This window comes from Poecilia latipinna, unplaced genomic scaffold, assembly GCF_001443285.1.
Source record: "Poecilia latipinna isolate Pla-1442-1.1 unplaced genomic scaffold, P_latipinna-1.0 Scaffold4, whole genome shotgun sequence".
In the NCBI taxonomy this organism is placed as follows: Eukaryota; Metazoa; Chordata; class Actinopteri; order Cyprinodontiformes; family Poeciliidae; genus Poecilia; species Poecilia latipinna.
This window is the reverse complement of record NW_015112620.1, coordinates 945,452-951,937: the sequence shown is the minus strand read 5'-3', so window position 1 is coordinate 951,937 and position 6,486 is coordinate 945,452. Positions and strand designations below refer to the sequence as shown.

Here is a 6,486-nt window from a genome sequence, read left to right as displayed (position 1 = left end):
ACTAAAAAGTATGGAGAAAACAAGCAGAGGTGTTGTTTTCAATTTAAAAAAAAAAAAAAAAAAAAAAAAAGAAAAAGAAAGAAAAAGAAAAAGAAAAAAAAAACGTCTTGCATGAATCTCGTGAGTTCTCATTTGATTCCTACAGCGGAGAGCCGCAGCACCCTCCATCACCACTAAACTTCCTGATGGGCAGCTAGCGGTTGCAATCTAGCTGACAACAAAGAGCACATCGCTGTTGGCAAAAAAAGAAAAAAAAAAAAAGTTGCCTGCTGACAAACAAAATGGCTGCTGAAGAAAATGGAATTTGGCAGCTTCATTTTCCTGTCATGGCTTTCTTGACCCTGTATTATAGAAAACTATGTGGTCATTCTTCATAGTTAATATAGTTTTTCAATAAACGGTCCCTTTGTCCTGTCTGTATCCCTTTGACTACCATTGTTTTATTTTATTTTTTCCTTTTTTGTTATTGAATGTCCATATAAAATGTTTTATATAAAATGTTTTGTTGTGCTTGAGCCTCCTGTTTGTTTTTCCTTTAAAATTGCATTGACTGTCCTAACGGGTTCGGCTTTTACATTTATGCTAATATATACTAACTATATTCTGATAAATATTAGCACAAAATACAGATTAAGAACACGATCAAATAGAAGTGCTGGTCTATGTATTTTTGTTGTTTTGTTCATCTGGTATTTAGGGCTGTGTGATTCTGGGGATTTTGGTAACGATCTAAAACCAAGTCAAAACGGTTAGAATCCCCAATACCAATTCCAATCAAATTTTCTTAAAATGTATCATTGAATAATTTGGTAATTTGACTTCAGTTAGCTGATTTTGATTTTAAAAAAAGGGAAAAGACATGAGGCAAATAAGTGTTTTATTAACTAACTACAATTTAACACAATGTAGCAGAAAAAAAATGAAATAATTGCCATTTTACCTGCTACTATACACAGTTGTTTAAGTAAGTCTTTAATTATAAATGTAAAGGAAAGGAATGTTTTTTTAATACCAGCCCATATCTACGCATGGATAAGACAGTTTTGCAGAAAAGTTGCATTAAAATGTAGGTTGTTCTTGCATTAATGCTGAAAATTGTTTTGATTTCAACAGCACAAATTCATGATATTTTAATAATGTCTAATAAATGTTTATTGTCAGTAAAATTTGAATAACAAAAGTCATGGTCACTATGCAATGTGGGATAAAAAGTCATAGTTGCATAAAATGTACAGAGGTTGAATGCCGAAACAAAATCACAAGAAAAAAGCCAGAAACAGATTGTTACATAGCCTGACTTTATTGACTTTAGAACCAATTATTTGGTAATCATGAGATTAATGACCACAGCCCGCAATAGCTTAGTCTTGGTATATAGTAGGTATGAACCTCACTAATGTGAACTAAATCCATGAATTCACTCCCACTACAATTATTATACTGTATCATCTTACCATTTCTTTTTCATCTTGTGAAAGAAGTATGTTCAAAATGGCTGCCTGTGACTATGCTCCTGCTTAGCTCTTCACCATTCCAACTGGTTCCAGTTTGGTTGGTGTTTTATTCACTTATTTATTTGGGTACAGCAAGGTTGGATAAGGAATAATTGGCTATTTGCTGAGATGTATTTGTGAACAAACCAAGCTCAAACACAAAAGTTACACCCACAGCATCAGACTGAAACAAAAACGATGATGGCTATTATTTGCACTTTTAAAAAGTAAACTTACCAAGTTCTTTAAATTTCATATGAAGTGTTAAAATGCATAACATCGACACCAAGTTAAATTAAATCAATTTTAATTGCATTGTCATTCTCAATAAAGAAATGTAAAAAAAAAAAAAGGAAAAAAAGGCAGATCTATGGAAACACATGGGAAGTGCAAAGTATGGGAGCGATTGAGAATTCTACCATAAGGAATAGAGACTTCAGAGAAGTTTATAAAACTCAACAATGACTTTTAACTCATATTTGAATTTTTTTCTGAGAAAGTGTTTTTAAACATTACATCAACAAACACAATTTGAGTGAACTCATTAGACAGAGAAGAGCAGGGAATAGGTCTGGAGAACAGGTTGCACGATGACATGAGGAGCTTTTCTAGATAATTCCATACTGAGTCAAGTCGCTGAGCTCCACGTCCCAGTAAGCTTCCTACAGACAGATCACTGTGATGTCTGTGGCAAAGCATTCCAGGCAGGTGATGTCGTCATCGAATCTACAATCAAAAACAAGTCTTGACTCAGTGTGTATTATAATGCAAATGACAAAGAAAGAGGAATCTCAATGTGTTTATTCACTGAAAACACTATCAAAGTGTGGACTTAGTTGCTGGAGTTTCTTTAAAAAAAGATGCTTTTTCAATTAAATGTCTTCCAAAATATGACCATTAAAAATGTAATTCCCTGGTTCTGTTTAGCTTCACTCTGAATTATTTCACAGGAGGGTCATTGGTATAAAGAGTCATCTTTTCTCAAGTAGTGCTATTGAGTTAGAAGTGATTGATCATCTGGCATTTTATTTGATGCATTGATGTTCACTGAAGTCCTCTATACCCCTTCAGTTATTTTTAGATACTGGAAGAAAATGTACAGTGAGTTTGGTAATCTCAGAATTAAACAGCCTTTGCGTGCTTTCTTACCTAAGACCCTCCTAGCCCACATCCAGTGACATAACTCTCCCAGATTAGGTCAATTTATACACCAAAGCTATTAGTCCACCTTAAGACCTTGTTATGCAAAGAGCTTATTCTTGTTTTTGTTTTGTGTTTTTTTTCTTGTCCCGGTCTATTCAAAGTCATAAATACCAGAATATCTCTTAACCTGACAAAAGTTAATTGACAAAAAGAGATTTTGCTTTTGTACTTCCATTTGTTTTAACATGTCACAGAAAAATTTAAGTGTTTGGTACACAGGGAGAAGTCTTGGTTTTAATTTTTACTTCATAAACTCAAAATTCTTTTCTTCTTACATTTTAACCCTATTTTAATCTATTTTTTTAATATACTTTTATTTCTGGGACCTCTACCGCTGTACCACAGTTGGTACTTTTCTCAAAGGGCTTCTGTATTGAATCGCATCCTTGACATATGCCCCCTGGTGGAGAGTCGTTGTTCTACATATGTCAAATGTCCGTTTGACTTGCAAGCCCCTTCTAAAAGTCTGAGTTTTCAATAAGAATAAAATGCCCCATTTTAATGGTAACAGGGGGTCTGGATGATATTAAAAATATCTATTTTTAATGTCACACAAACAACTTAGACATTAAATGTTTAATAGAAAATATGTAAATACAAAAAGCATAAAGATATATCTTTTAATAATTTTTTTTCTTCATACGGTCAAATACCAAACCAAAAACTGTTGAATATTTGATAACTTAGAAATAGGTATACTGGAAAACATGTTTTGATTAAGATTTTACTATATGTTTCTTCTGTAAATAACCAATGTAACGTCAATGCTATAATGTGGCCATTGTTAAACGCAAAGACTTTTCTGACTAATAATTCTTGTGTCCAGCTTTAAAGGGGATGATCCCTACTTTGTTATTTACACTTTATCTAATTAGTTTTAATCTGCTTTGTAATAATTACAGAGCACCCAGTGATCTGTTTTTATTCCATCTTTTATTGATGGGAAGAAGCTTTGAGGTTCTGCATTATTATTATTATTATTATTATTATTATTATTATTATTATTATTATTATTATTATTAGCTCTTAAAATCTTGACTCCCTTTTTTAAGATAATCCCTGGCTGGATTTTTATGGCTCATTAAGTAAGCCAGACTTTTACACAAGTATCAGTTTGCTTTTCTTTGAATCACAGAAAACAAGTAATAATTCTTAGATACAGAATTTCAGATAATGTCTTCAGTGCGTTCCTCTCAGTGTTTTCAGCCACAAAAATTGAACTGATTTCAGAATTAGAAAACTAACTAAACCCAAGCATATTTGCATTCAGACATTTAGCTGCTATATGAACATCAATTAATAAGTAACACAATACACATTGACACTATAAAATCTAATCTTATCAATTGTAGGAGGAGAGTTTAGGATTCACAAAAGTCACCATCATCAGTTCTCTTCGAGATGCTTTCCAAGAACCCCAATCCTACTTCTTCCCCAAAGTCTAACACTACAACGATACAAATTACAAAATAGCCTTAGAAAAATTCTAAGAGGTCATTTTTCATTGTTACTCTAAAGCAAAAAACGAAGAAAAAAAAAAGATGTTTATGCAACTGGCGCCACTCAGAATGTCACAGATTTCATCCTACCTCATGCTGATGTGTCTCTGGTCAGCTCCTTATGTGTGTGCATTCTGCAATGTGATTATCTTATATACCCCCCTCCCCTCTCTGCTTTCTAATACCCTACTGTATCTTGACATGTGAAGGTTTGTCACCTTGCTCACTGAAGCAGCACACTGTAAACAAAGCACAGTGCCTGCCTTGCACATGTATTCATACAAATTTACAGTTTTCATCATTTTTAACTTTATAGCCACACATTTTGATGTGATAGATCATCACAAAACATCCCATAAATATAAAGTAGCAAAAGTCTTTTTTGTCTTTCACAAAAACAAATCTCCAAAGCGGCGCATGAATTTGCGTTTATGCTCCACGAGTCAATAGTGTGTAGAAACACTGTTGGCTGGAATTAAAACCGCAGGTGTTTCAGATTATGTCTGGGTTGGGAACATTTGCATGACAGATTCTGACAACCTGCTCGACATTTTTTTGTTTGTAACGACTCAAGCAGCAAAATGAGAACCATTAAGTTTGTAGAGAATGACCATTTAACATTCCTGACTTCAGTTCATTCGACTGACTCGAGCAAATGGTAATGTTACAAATAAAGCAGAAAAGAATGGAAGCAATTGACGCATGTATCCTAACGGGTTTGCAATTTGTTGGAAGAAATGTGGAACTGTTAACATGATGTTTGCAAATGACTAAATATTGTGGAGGTTGAACCAGCAACTATAATAACTTTAATTCTGATCAGAGAAATGCTCTGAAAGATTTGGGGGGAAAAAACCCCAGTAAATTACAATGTATAACACAGTTACATGTAACGAGTTATTTCCCAAATAACTACAGAATAACACAGTTCCTTCCAAACTTGCGTCAAATTGAATGAAGAACGTTTACGAAGAGAAATTTCTAAGTCAGCAGTTGAAAGGATTATTTCACTACATAGTTGGCAAAATGATCAGGGTCATCTGCTGGATGGTGACGCTCATTAGCAGCAGGTTCTACATGGAGTATCTCTGTTTTTTAACACCCCGTCAGCAAAATACTTCCACCATCAGTTTTCATGGTAGGGAGCAGTGCGTTTGTGGTGATATATGGGATATTCCACCACAAATAGAGTTCTGCAGACAGGATCTTACCAGAACATCGTCTTCCACCTGCTTACTTTGTCCTCACATGGCTTGTGGGACAGGACCAGCAGTGACTTTCTTTCAAGTGTCTCTCTTCTTGGCACTCTCCCATGAAGACCAGGCTGGTGGAGAACCAAACTCTGCAGGTTGTGGACGAATTGAAAAGCCAAGATGTGTTCATTGCTTGGGAAATTGTCTCATCGCCCAACAATCTGGTGTTTTCATGACTGTGTGACTTCTGAAGACAGTTAGTAATGCTGAATTTTATTTAGGAGCATCATTGTAAAGGAGGATGAACACAAACAGACGTTTACTGATTTCTTTTGTTTGCAAAACTCAATTATTTGCTACCTTGCAGTCTGTACAGCATTAAAATCCCATTACAAAGCAGCGAAAGTGCTTCTACGATGACGCTGCACGACTGTCTAAACAGCTTTCAGTCATTTCACATTTATTCAATCTCACTGTGGCTCTATGTCCAAAAACATAAAACCATATGTGAAAATATTCAAAAAGTGTACAGCTTATGTTTTCTTCTAAAACCATAGCCTTTAATAAAAGCAGTTTAAAATTCAGTCTCTGGTCTATTTGACTCTGACATATAGCAAATCTTAATAACATTTTTTCTTATAAAGTAATGTCTGACTCTTCGTGTCACGTTGATGATTGGTCACTTAAGGTCCTACTTACAGTCTGAGCGTTACCTTTTCCCCTGGGGCCATGAAGGGACAGATTAAGAGCTGAATAATTAAGTACGCTTTATCTCTTTCCATGCGGCTGATCTCCTGCAAAGACTTCAAGGCTTCTGGGGTCTTATATCACATACTACAAACCTTTGAGCAGGTGATCCTGAGACACATGTTTACAAATATATATATATATATTAAAAAAAATGATAATTTTTCTTGATTCCCAAAAAGAACGGATGGAGAGCAATTTTTTTTAGATACAAATAAAAGAAAACTGAGAGAATATACTGTAGTTTTCACTGTTTTCAGGTTACAAGAAGTGCACAGAACATTTTTTTTTTTTTTTTAGGAAAGCATCCAAAGTTCAAAGAAGAAAAGTGAGCAGAACAATTGATCACCA

The 6,486-nt window shown here is 34.4% G+C and overlaps 1 long non-coding RNA gene across 1 annotated transcript; it reads right to left on the bottom strand.

Annotated features, from left to right (window-relative positions):
- Positions 1 to 240: 240 nt before the first annotated feature.
- LOC106963959 (uncharacterized) lies at positions 241 to 6,281 on the bottom strand. Its single transcript, XR_001428304.1, has 2 exons — positions 4,286 to 6,281; positions 241 to 2,219 (listed from the first exon to the last, which is right to left on the bottom strand). It is a non-coding gene; the product is annotated as an uncharacterized LOC106963959 (long non-coding RNA).
- Between the last annotated feature and the right edge of the window lie 205 nt (positions 6,282 to 6,486).